Source organism: Gorilla gorilla, chromosome 9, assembly GCF_029281585.2.
Source record: "Gorilla gorilla gorilla isolate KB3781 chromosome 9, NHGRI_mGorGor1-v2.1_pri, whole genome shotgun sequence".
Lineage (NCBI taxonomy): Eukaryota > Metazoa > Chordata > Mammalia > Primates > Hominidae > Gorilla > Gorilla gorilla.
This window is the reverse complement of record NC_073233.2, coordinates 128035506-128048043: the sequence shown is the minus strand read 5'-3', so window position 1 is coordinate 128048043 and position 12538 is coordinate 128035506. Positions and strand designations below refer to the sequence as shown.

The following is a 12538-nucleotide window of genomic DNA, read 5'->3' as shown; positions in this document are numbered from 1 at the left end:
TCCCGGCTACGACATGGGGACCTTTGTCCCTGCCTCCTGATGGACCATGGAGAGAGGTCAGAAGGGTAACAGGTGGGACCCCAGGAATGCCTGTCCAGAGGGGCGGGGGCTGGATGGCTGAGGCAGGGCCAGCTCATATCCCACCTCCCTTTTCCACCAAGCCCTCAAATCACCTCCCAAGAGTGACCCAGGCAGTTTTATCTTTCTGAGTATTGACTATTAAGTTTGAAAATGAACTGTTGTTCAGCCACAGAAACAAGGAAGATAAACACTAATTGCTTGGTGAATGTGCCAACTCCTGGCTCCTAATTCATCACCTTGCCAAGGCAGAGGCTAAGAAGAGGCAAAGGAGTGGGGAGGGGGTGAGGAAACTTGGGAACCAACAGACTCTCTTGCAAGATGTGGCAGTGGATGGGTGACCTCAACCCAGGGGATGAGGATGGTGCCTGGGATCCCTGAAGCTCCCCAGGAAGGACAGGGAGCCAGGTGAGGGAGGGAGGAGAGGTCTTTGGCTGGGCTTATCATTATCAATACATTCATCCCAAGTGGACATATAACGTGTTTCCTCGTTGGCCTTGAGGTTGGCTCTGGTTAGCAAATTCTGCATTTTTCTGAGGTTGGTCCCATTATCATGTTAAGATCCCCAACTGGCTGAATTGAGGGGCTGCAAACCCTGTTACAAATTGGTAACTTTCAGGATTCAGATCTGGCTGTGGAAGGTGGAGCCCTGAGAGCTTGTCTGAGAAGGAGGCGGCATATTCTTTGAGGGTGAGGTGTGGGTCTTTGATGGTTCAGGTGTGGACCTGCCTGGAGCGGGGACTGCACTAGGTGACCTGAGCCCAAGACTGGGGGCATTGCACAGGCTCAGCGGGGAGAGAGGTGCACAGATATCTGATGAGGAGCAGGAATGGAGGCGTGGCTCGGGGGAGGCCTGCATTCATTCAGAGTTTTGTGTTGGACCAAGATCTAAGCACAAGATACAGGAGACACAAGCTGCCGCTCTGCATGAATTCGCAAGACTGGGCCTGTGAGCTGATCCAGAAGGTGATCAGAGCGTGCAGGGCCCAAAACAGGGCGATGAGGAGGCATGTCCCCTGAGGAGGGGACAGCTGTGCTGAGAGTGAGTTGAGAAGATCTAGGGGGACCTGAGTGAGTTCTGCATGTGTGAGAAAGGCAGGGCAGGATCATGCCGGGCTACATAGGGGCTGAGCATTACTGTAAACACAGTGACCACCTCCATGGGAGGGTGAGTAATCAGATCAGTGCTCTAAGAAGAGGACTCAGGAATGAACCGAGGTGAAGCAAGAGTGGAGGCCCAGGTGCGCTATGCCGGTGGCTTGAGACATCATTGATGGGACCGACTGTGGCAGGTGGAGACGCTGGTGGCATTGCAGGTGCAGGAGCAAGCAAAGACACAAGCAGGATGTGCAGAGGATGCAGGGTTTAGGAAACAGTTGAGAGCTAAGGGCCAGTGAGTGGAGGAGGGGAGTTGGAGAGTAGGTCCCTGTTGCAGGAGCACTAATGCCAGAGAGGGAGATTGCAGCACAGCTGCCATGGGCTGAGGGGGGTGGAACTGCCATGAGGTGGGTGTGGAAGCAGGGAATACTCTTGGGGGATGATACAGTCCTAGAGATCATCCTCTGTCTGTGCCTCTCTGAGAGAGGCAATGTGCCACCCTGTACCTGACCTGACTTGGCTGGGTCAATAGAAGAAGCTACTTACACTTCCTTACCCTCAGTTTTCTTATCTGCCAAATAGGGCTAATCATAGTGACCGTATGGGTTTGTAAGAGGATCAAATGAAAGGAGGCAAGTAAGTGTTGCCACAGTGCCTGGTGCATCATCACTTGATAAATAGGTGCCTGATGCATGGTGGAGAGCAGGACACAGGGTCCTTTCCCTGCTTCAGGCACTTCTTCCCTGACTGCTGCTTTTGTTGCTGGTGGTGATGGCAGAATCTAATTCCTGGCATTTCAGGGAGGGCCTGCTTAGCTCCTTGAGGCCACCTGGCTCTGGTGTCTGGGTCCCTCCTTCCCTGGGCCATGCAGCCATGGGTCCTCTGGGCTGCATCTGGCAGGAAAGCCAGACTACAGGAGGAGTGGAGGCTAATTCTTCTCCTCCCAGTGGCAGACCAGCCGCTACATGCATGGGTGGCTGGGGTAATTAATTTACACATTTTATCCTGCTTAAACTAATAAGCTTCTCTAGCTTCCTCCACTGAGCCCGAGCCTTCAAGCTGAGCCTGCCAGAAACGTTATCCTGCCCCCCAGGAAGTCTGATGGGGCTTACAGTTGTCCTGTGGGCTCGGGCCAAGGCTCCCAGGCCCTGTGTCCACACTTCCGAGGCTGCTTATTTTGGCCGCTCCTAGCCTGCTGGTCCAGGTATGCCACAGAGGCATCTTAAGATGCCAGTCAACACTGCACACCCTGATGGAAAAGCAGGACTTGGGACCCCATCCTTCCAGACCCCTGCCCCACAGCCTCCCGCTCCTGAAGTAGCAGAGTCTGGCTCCAAGATGCCTGGGAACACAAAGGCCTCCTCCAGGTAGCGAAAAAGAAGTCTCTAAGACAGGTTGTGGAGTGAAGATAATGACATGGGAATAATGTGTGACGTAGCCGCTATTTTCTTGAGAAAGGAAGAAACAAACACACATCCACATTTGCTTGCATGAGGATAAAGCCTCCTGGATGGGTGTACAAGGAACTGGCTACTCCTAGGGAGGAGCTGGAGAGCTGCGAGGTAGGGTGGGAGGGAGACTTTCCCCGTGGACCCCTTTGTACCTCTTGAGTCTTGAAGGCTGTGAATGTGTCACATGTTCAAAATGCATCAACTGTTGGAAAATAAATACAAACACGATGGAAACCCCATCTGTGCAGCACATGTTTAGTGGGTGCCCCTCTGTGCCTGGGAGCAAGGGTGTGAGAGAGCAGGCCATGCTCACACCTTTCAAAAGAGTGAGGGGAGAGGAAGAGAGGTATGTCTGTGATTATAATCATCATTGGTGAGTTCAATGCCAGAGGAAGCCTGGAGTCCTCTGGGCTCACAGAGGACTCCAAGTGGGTAGTTAGAAAGGGCTTCCTGGAGGAAGAGATTCTTGAGCTGTTTCGAAGGTAGCATAAGAGTTGACTGGGTGGAGAAGGGAGGGAAGGGTTGGATGAGATTGAAGTGTGGGTTTCTATTCTGACTGCCAAAACCTGTGGTGCCTTTGGGTGTTAGTCTTCCCATTCATAACATAGGAAACCTTGGTTCAGGGAGCCAGGCAGGAAAGTAGTTCCAGCCCCTAGAATTTCAGCCCTCAGCTACCCCTCTGAAGCCGCTGTGGGCACCCTAGTTCTGTGCAGGCTGCTGCTTCCCAGAGAGGTGCTCTTGCTAGCTGAGGACAGCGGGCCAGCCCCTTCCGGCTGCTTCCCCTACTTATGGATTCGTCTTGTATGCTCCGATTCCAAATCCTGCAGGATTTAATATCCACTCTGTAATCTACTGGCACCAATAGGCATTATCTAACTAAACCTTAAATTGAAAATGCTAGGCTTCTATTTTCCCCGCGCCGTCGGGAGAAGTCGGGACTCTCTTCGTCCAATGTAATTTACTCTTGCACTAATTAAAGTGCGTCACTCTGCTGTCCTCGAAGGCACGCAGCCTGCCCCCGACAAGGAATGCAGCTGGGGCAGACGAGGCAAAGCAGGGGCTGGGTGGGCTGGCCAATCTAGGGCTGCAAGATGGTTCCTGCGTCCATCCCAAGTGCCTCTTGCTTTAAGGCCATTTCATTTCCTGAGAGATTGAGAGTTCACTTGCTGTAATATTCATTCATTCATTCACTCACTCATTCACTCCCTACCTCCCTCCTGCATTTATTAAGCACTCAAGGCACGCACAGAAATAAAAGCTGCTAAACATATGGTCAGGCTCTTCTCTCCAGCCCCTTCCCCAGTGTCGTGAAGGTTTCACAGGATGCAGGTTCCCAGGCCACATCAGCTCGCAGAGCAACCCAGGGATGGGGAGCAAGAATAGCTAATGTTACAGATGCTTCCTTTCACCCAACATTATTTAAATAACTCTGTTTTTTTTTAAATGAAACTTCTTATTTTGAGATCATTGTAGATTCACATGCAGTTGTAAGAAATAATAGAGATCCAGTGTGCCCTTTGCCCAGTTTCCCCCAATATTAACATCTTGCAAAACTATAGTACAAGATCATGACCAGGAAATAGACGCTGACACAGTCAAGATGCAGACTGTTCCGTCACCACAAGGATCTCTCCTGTTGTCTCTTCATAGGCACTTTCCCCTTTTCTCTTCTTTTCTGACCCCTGGCAACCATGAATCTCTGTTTCTATAATTTTGTCATTTTAAGAATGTCACAGAATCATTTAACCTTTTGGGATAGGCTTGAATAACTCATTTAATGCTTTTTTTTTTTTTTGACAGAGTCTTACTCTGTTGCCAGGCTGGATTGCAATGGCGCGATCTTGGCTCACTGCAACCTCCACCTCCCAGGTTCAAGCCATTCTCCTGCCTCAGCCTCCCAAGTAGCTGGGACTACAGGTGCACACCACCATGCCTGGCTAATTTTTGTAGTTTTAGTAGAGACAGGGTTTCACCAAGTTGGCCAGGAGGTCTTGATCTCTTGACCTTGTGATCCGCCCACCTCGGCCTCCCAAAGTGCTGGGATTACAGGCATGAGCCACTGTGCCTGGCCTCATTTAATTCTTATAACAACCTGATGAGCAAGGTCAGCATCAGTGTCTTCATTTTACAGACATACTAGTTGAGGCCAGGGCAGTGAAGTAACTTGCAGAGACAGGATTTAAGCTCAGGTCGCCCTGACAGTAAACCGGGCTCTCAAGTCTCTTCAGTGTAACACTGACTTGCAGGCACTGCTTGAACTGATGGCCCTCAGTCCTCCATGTGTCAGATTGAATTTCCTCTGCCTCCAAAACACAGCTGGGGGTCTTGGCTCTGGAATGCTAAGGTCTCAGTCCTGGAGGCTGGAGAGGGCAATCCTAGCCTGTCCTGTCCAGCCTGAATTCTCAAGTGCAGGCCATCATACAGGGGCCCAGAGATGATGCTTCCTGGAGACAGAGGTGAAGCTCTAGCTGTCTGCAGGGGTTGGCCGGGACTCAGTGCTCACTCCTGCCTCAGTGGGAGTGGCAGAGGCTCATACGGTGATGTTCTCCTCTTCCCCAGTGCTCTCCAAGTCTATCCAGGCCTCACAGCCTGGAATTGGAGTCTCAGATACCGTGGTTAGGTTAGCTATGGGGCCACGACGGGCCAGCTCCGAAGTAGTGCCACTTGCAGAGCTAACCAAGCGTGAGATTGCTCAGATGGCTGGAACAAGCGAGTCCCCTGTGCATCCCTTCTCCCTTCAGCCAGCCACAGGCTCCTTTAGCTCTCACCTAGGTCCTCTTCCTGCCATAATGTGAGCTGACACTGATGAGATCACAAAGCCAGTATCCATGGGTCCCACTCACTGTGGACAAGGGCCTCATCTCCCAGTGGGAAGCCTCAGTCCCTGGTCCCTGGAGAGGGGATCTGGGTCTCTCTGCATCCAGTGGGAGAGCCTGAATAGACCTGCAGGAGGTGGGTGCTCCCAGCCTCATCTGGGGGTCAGATGGGCCAGGGCTGGGGCTCTGCCTGTGTGTATGAGTGGGGGATGGGGGAGGACTTCTGTATACTGGAGTTGGAGTCAGTGACATTGACCTTGGCCCCTGGGCATCGGGGATTCTCTAGAGGACAGAACCAGGGCCAATGGGAAGGAGTTATGATGGGAGATGGGTGGGTTTTGCTCAACAACAGTGAGATTTTTGTAGTAAATAGAAGAATCCAACAGCAGAGCAGACTGCTTTTTGAGATAGTGAGGTCCCCATCAGTGAAGGCATTCGTTCATTTATTTAACACACATTCATTGCCTACCTTGGCTCTTGGCACTAGAGTTCCAGAGATGTGGGTTCAAGTTCCAGTTCTGCCACTTACGATTCCATGATCCACAGCGAATTCCTTGTGCCTCAGTTGCCTCACTTGTAAACAGGAGTAATAACAGTTCTTTACCTATCTCAGTGGGAAGGCTGAACAACTCCAAGCTCCATGCCTTGCACAGGTAAACACACAGAGCCTTGAATGTACTATTTCACAGGTGTAATTATCTCTATCCTGCAAGTGAGTTAAATAGCACATTCTCCATTACTAAATGTCTGAGTGGGAATCTGAATCCAATTCGGTCTAATTCCGAGTCATTATCTTCCCTCTGAACCACAAGGCTGGGCTCAGTTCGGTATTCAAATCTGAGCTGTGGGACTTGTATCTAGAATATATAAAGAACACTTACAACTCAATAATCAAAAAGACAAATAACTCAATTGGGCAAAGGATCTGAATATCCATTTCTCCATGGAAGGCATACGAATGACCAAAAGGCAAATGAAAAGATTCTGCCCATCATCAGGCATCAGGGAAATACAAATCAAAACCACGAGGAAATGCCACTTCACACCCAGTAAGATGGGGATAACCAAAGACAGACAATAGCCAGCACGAGGCTGTGGGGAAACCGGAGCCCTCATACATGGTTGTGTGGGAGTATAAAATGGGGCAGCCACGCTGGAACACAGCCTGGCAGTTCCTCAAACGGCTAAACAGAGAGTCACCATAAGACCCAGCAATTCCATTCCTAGGCTGATACTCAAGAGAACTGAAAACATACATCCATGCAAAACTTGTACAAAAATGCTCAGAGCAGCATTATTGATAATAGATGAAAAGAGGAAACAATCCAAATATTCATCAACTAATGAATGGATAAACAAAATATGGTCTATCCATACAGTGGAATATTATTCAGCCACAGAAAGAAATGAAGTGCTGATACATGCTACAATATGAATTAACCTTGAAAACATGATGATAAGTTGCCAGGTGCAGTGGCACGTGCCTGTGGTCCCAGCTACTCTGGAGGCTGAGGTGGGAGGATCACTTGATCCCAGGAGTTCAAGGCCACAGTGTGCTCCAGTGGCCTGTGAGTAGCCACTGTACTCCAGCCTGGGCAATATAGCAAGGCCCCATCTCTAAATAAATACAAATAAATGACAAAATTAAAAAAAACAAGATTTAAAACATTCCACTTATTACATAATTCAATTTATATGAAAGTCCAGGATAAACAAATTTGTAGGGAGAGAAAGTAGAGTGGTGTTTGCTTAGGTCGGGAGCTGGGGTGTGGGGCAGGGGAACGGAGGAGTGATACCTAAATGGTAGAGGGTTTCTTTTTGAGATAATGAAAATGTTCTAAAATCAGCTGTGGTTATGGTTGCACATATTTGTGAATATACTAAAAACCACTGCATTGTATAATTTAAATGTGTGAATTGTATGGTATGTAAATTATATCTCAACAAAGCTGTTAAAAAAGAGAGAAAGAGAAGTAAACCCATAAGAAACGTGATGACGCACACCTGTAGTCCCAGCTACTCAGGAGGCTGAGGCAGGAGGATCACTTAACCCAGGAGTGCAAGACCAGCCTAGGTTTTTTTCTAAGACCCCCATCCTGGAAAAAAACATCAAAGGCTGTGAGAGAAGTGGGCAAGGTGTGGGTGGAGATAGAGTCTGGGGAATCTTAGCATGCAGGTGCAGGGGAGACTATGGGGATGGGTGACCTTGCTTAGGAAGAATTTCCCAAGTGGGAAGATGGATGGAACCTGGAGGAATGCCTTCTAGGGGAATAGGCACTGCTTGGGTGTACCCCTGGGTGGGGTGGGGGAGAGGAGGCTGCACTAGTGTCCTCTGGCGGCACTCAGAGCCCGGCAGGAGAGGGCACAACACTAGAGGGATGTAGTGTTGGGATGGGGGAGTTCTGATCATGGCTGAGCAGGTGCCCCACCCACCTGCCAAACCACCCACATGATCCATCCCATGGAGATGAACAGCACTTGACCCACTCCATGTCTCCCAGGAACACAGGTTTGGAGGCAGCAGAGCCAGGTCTGGACCTGGGTGTTTGCTACCTCTCTGGCCTTGGTCTCCATATCAATGGTATGAAGGCGGCGGTTTCTCCCTCACCGTGTTGCACGGTGTGAAAGTGGAAGCTGTGTCGAAAGCACACGGTGAGCATTCAGATGGGGGCCAGAATTCATCTCAGCTGGCCTTTGTCGTCACTTCAACTGTGGGTAGTTAAGCAGCATTACTTACTACGTCCTGTTCCACAGATGAAGAAACAGAGAGGCTGTGTGTATTGGTGACTTTCTAAAGGACACGTTGTGAACAGGGATAGGACGGGACCCTGCTCCAACCGTGTGCCCACCAGGCCATCCTTGTTGCCTCGTGCCTGATAACCAAGCAGGGCTGGAAAAGCACTGTCAACAAATGACTTCTTTTCACCTTTAGGACAAACTTCTGCATATGTAGGCCTGGTGGCATTCCTCTCACCTTACAGGTGAGAAAACTGAGTCAAGGGACAAGCCTGAGGTCCCACCGCTGACAGCGAGAGGCCAGAACTGTAACTTCCCTTCATTCAAACGTGGTACCCACATGACTCAAGCGAGGGAAAGGTCAGGGCACCCCTGCCTCCCACTGGCCTTAGAGCAGCCACACCCATGATCCTGGAACCTTCTGGACTCTGAGATGCAACAGATCAAAGGCCTCGTGATAACAGTGGAGACCTAGGTAGGTACTGTGGATGGGGAGGACACGCAGGCTGGGGTACGGGTCTAGGGGCTTGCAGACTCCATGCCATCGCCTGCAAAGCCAGTGTGGGTGACCAGGCAGCCCCTTCTGTGGATGCCCTACCTTTCCTGGAGGCTGCTGTGGGATGAAGGAAACTGGACCTTCTCTGCCCAGGGAAGGCGGCTGCATTTCAAGCGGGAATCGTACAAGCACTCTTGATAAACAGCAGGTAGCCCCACTCCCAGCAGCTAACAGGATTAATCTAAATGCACACAGATGCAGCTGGGCAAAATCAAAACAGAACCCAGGCTAACTTACACCACTTAACCGGAGCCCTCAGAGCCTCAGAGTGCTTCACCTGACTGGTGCCCGGTGTGGGGTGGGGACGTGGGAGGAGGCAGTGTGCGCTGATGCTTGCTTTTGAGGGGTCATGGAAGCCCTGCTGCAGTGTGGGGGTCAAGGGAGCCCTGAGGCAGGGCTGCAGGACCAGGCAATGGTGCGTCAGGGAGGCCAGGCGTTCAGGCTGCCATCGTGGGGAGCAGGTCAGTCTCTGAGGGCTTGGGGTGGCAGGTGTGGCGGTCAGCCTGGAAGGCCACGGCAGCTTCACGCTCTGGGAAAGTGGGAGAGGCCTTCAAGTGCTCCTGTTGACTCCCACTCCCACTCAATCAGCCCCGTCCAGTGAAGGGTCCCATTCCAGGGACGTTCACAGGAAGGAGCGAATCCGGGGCTTTGGGTAGCTCTGGCATCCTGGGGCTCGTTCTGGCCTCCACACAGGGAAAAACAGGGAACACCACACTAAGACAGCTGCAGCCCCTCTCCACTCCAGCCATTGTCAGCTGCTTTTACAGTTGAGGACGTTGAGGCACAGCCAGTTTTCAGGTCATGCTCTTTGCCCTGCCCCAAGCTTCCTCCCAAATCGAGGCTCTGATGAGAAGCAAGTTCTCTGTGCTGCACCTGCCTAGGGCTCAGGTCAGTTCCACCCAAGGTCAAAGCAGAGCCTCGTTCCTCCCCAGGGCCCAGGGCCATCATCTGTGGGATCCTCCATGAACACTCTGTGGGGTCAGCCGCTGTGGGCTGGAAGGCCCCAAGGAGGAGCCTCTTGGGGGAAAGGAGAGTGGCCATGGGAATCACTTCCCCGGCCCCTCAAATGGGGCGAGAGCTGGGAGTTCATCATTGTCACCTCTTGGCCTCCAGAGTGGCCAGCAAGCCAGCAGGTGACCCCTTTTTCCTTGAACCACAGGAATGATGGTAACAATTGCTAATGTTTACTGAGCACTTTTTCACCACTAGGAACTTAGCTAAGCCCTTTGAATCCACAATCTCCTTGAATGCACCCAGCAACTTTAGGAGCTGAGCACTGTTTGTGGCACGATCTCCATTATACTGAGGAGGTTCTGAGGTCACACGCTGGGAACCAAACCCGGACCCCAAAGTCCTATAATGTCACCTTTCTAGGATTCAGCTCCATTCCCAGTCAGCTCCATTCCCAGGCCCTTCAGGAAGGGGTAATGGGAAGGGAACAGGTAGTGTCTGGAATCACAAGACTTGAGCTCAAGTTCCTGCTCCTTCCCACTAGCCGGTTCTATGGCCTGGGGAGCGGGGGGACCCTTTACTCTTTGAACTTGAAATTCCTGGTTTGTAAAACAAACACGGAGAAAAATCTTTGCCTTACCTGCACTGCTGCGTTGTGGGAATCAAATGAGAAAAATATATGACCATGGTTTTCATGCTGCGAGGCGCCACATAACTGTGAGTTATTACACCATGCCCCAGAGCAGGCATGTTTCTGGCTCTGTGTGATTTTTGTTGTTAAAACCGTTAGGAACGATAATTACTTAATAATGATCCTATTCCTAATCCATGCACCTCTGCATGGGGACGTCAATGCCCCTGGCATTGAGACATAATTGGTCTCTGCACAGGGCCCAAGAGCAGGGGATAGTGCTCCCTATTTTGCAGTAGGGTAAACAGGCTTCCAGCATGAGCAAAGGGATGCCCAGAGTTCCCCAGCCCTCTAGGGTGATGTTCTGGGCTTAGAATCCGGGGTTGGAGCCTTCCCCCTCCTGCTGCGAGGGCTCCCAGGCCGCCCTGAGAGTGATTTATGGCAGGAATCTGCAGTGAGTGCTGTGTCAGCGCTCCCCGCTCCCACCTTCCCGCTCTGTCTCCACCCCCCTTTATCTGCCTTCTCCCCGTTTCTCCTGTGCTGCCACTCACCTCCCACAGCTCTGTCTTCCCCGGTTGCCCCTAGGCTGATCGGAGCCTAATTTCAGCTCCTTTCTGGGGCTGAGGAGCTCACGCTGAGCTGTCAAGAGCGGCTGGGGAATTTGAAGCGGAGGCCCATGGGGGAAAGCGGGGAGGGAGGAGTCCCTGTCCTTTGTCCCAGGCCATCAGCCCTGAGGCCCTTCAGGTCCTCTTTCTGGAAAGGGTCAAAAGGGTGCCTGAGGCAGAAAGGCCAAGTCACCTCTTTGCATTCATGTAACCTGTGTGTGGCAGAACCTGCATTTGAGCCTAGGTCTGCGGAATGCCCAGGCCCACGTGTGTGTCCCACACCCAGGATCATTAAAGCCCAGCGCCAGGGCTGTGGGCAGAGCTGTCCCCTCAGGGCCATGCAGACCCCTTCACAGAGATCCTGGTGCTTTGCCACAGCATCTCAGATTCCAAGTCCTACTGGGAAGGAAATTCGGGGGGAGTGTGCCAGGGCCAGGAGGGCAGGAGCAGACATCGGAGCCTCCTTCCTGAGCTTGATCCGGGCTGGTAAGGTGTCAGACCAAGGGCTTCTGGGGAGGCGTTAAACAGAGCCTGTGAGTGGGCACCGCCCAGGCAAACAGCATGTCACCAAATAGTGAAAACTACACAGTTGAACATGAAATTTATGAAAGCCAAGGATTTGTTGTATTGCTAACTCATTTTTGAACATGCATAAAATGGAAACTCAGAGAGGCTGTTTAACTTGCCCAAGGTAACACAGTACCCTCCTGGCACAGAAGCTGGGGTGTGGGTCACTCTCTGGCCAGTTGCTGGCTATGCTTTCCCTCCTTCCTCACCCCTCCCAGCATCCAGAATCCCAGGAGGCTGCTCTGCCCTTGGCTTCTGGGGTGGGCCAAATTCAGAGTGACCACACTCAAGGCCACTGCTCAGCCTCCCTCCCTGGCTGCTCAGGGCCATGTGCTGCTCCTCCCTCTGCACCCAGGACCCGCGTGGCCTGGGGAGGCTGGCGAGGACCTGAAATCACTATCTAACTCTCGTTTCTGGGACCAGAGTGTCAAGTGGGTACTTTGGAGGCACTGGTGGGTACAGAAGGAACTTGGGGGAGCTGAAACAGGACTCTGAGATTTAAGGTGCTCCAAGGGAGAGCAGGTACAGAATGGAAGGGGCAGCTGTGATCTTTGGGTCACCAGTTGCAGCCTCTCAACCCCTCTTTTGGCCTTTCCCTAAATTCAGGGACAATGAAACACTAGGGCACTGGGCCAGCGGGGCCACCTGACTCTCCAAGGCCGGATCCTCTTGTGCTGACTCTGACAAGCCCAGCTGAGGAGGCTGGCACTGGCAGATTTTCCATCCTGTGGACAAACTTGTTATTTACATTGATTGGCGTGTGATTTACAGCTAATTTGTTAATCAGCCACAGCCTATGAAACATGGGTGAGGCTGCTTCTCCATAATGATCCGCCAAGATCCTGTTCTGAGAGGCTGGCCCAGGCAGGCTGTGGGGAACCAGGGTGGTGATGTGGGCCTGGGAAGGGGTGCACCTTGCACCCAGGAATCCCCATCAACCCTCACTGCCCCCCTATGAAGCTGCTTCCTCTGGCTCTCCTGGATTTCCACCACGCCCTCCCTCACCCCATACCCATATCTTAAGGCCACTCTTGCTCTAGGACAGCAGC

At 51.9% G+C, this 12538-nt stretch overlaps 1 long non-coding RNA gene across 1 annotated transcript; it reads left to right on the top strand.

Annotated features, from left to right (window-relative positions):
- The first annotated feature begins 5483 nt into the window (after positions 1–5483).
- LOC129525343 (uncharacterized) lies at positions 5484–7048 on the top strand. The gene is made up of 3 exons (XR_008669577.2): positions 5484–5579; positions 5931–6096; positions 6394–7048. It is a non-coding gene; the product is annotated as an uncharacterized lncRNA (long non-coding RNA).
- The last annotated feature ends 5490 nt before the right edge of the window (positions 7049–12538 follow it).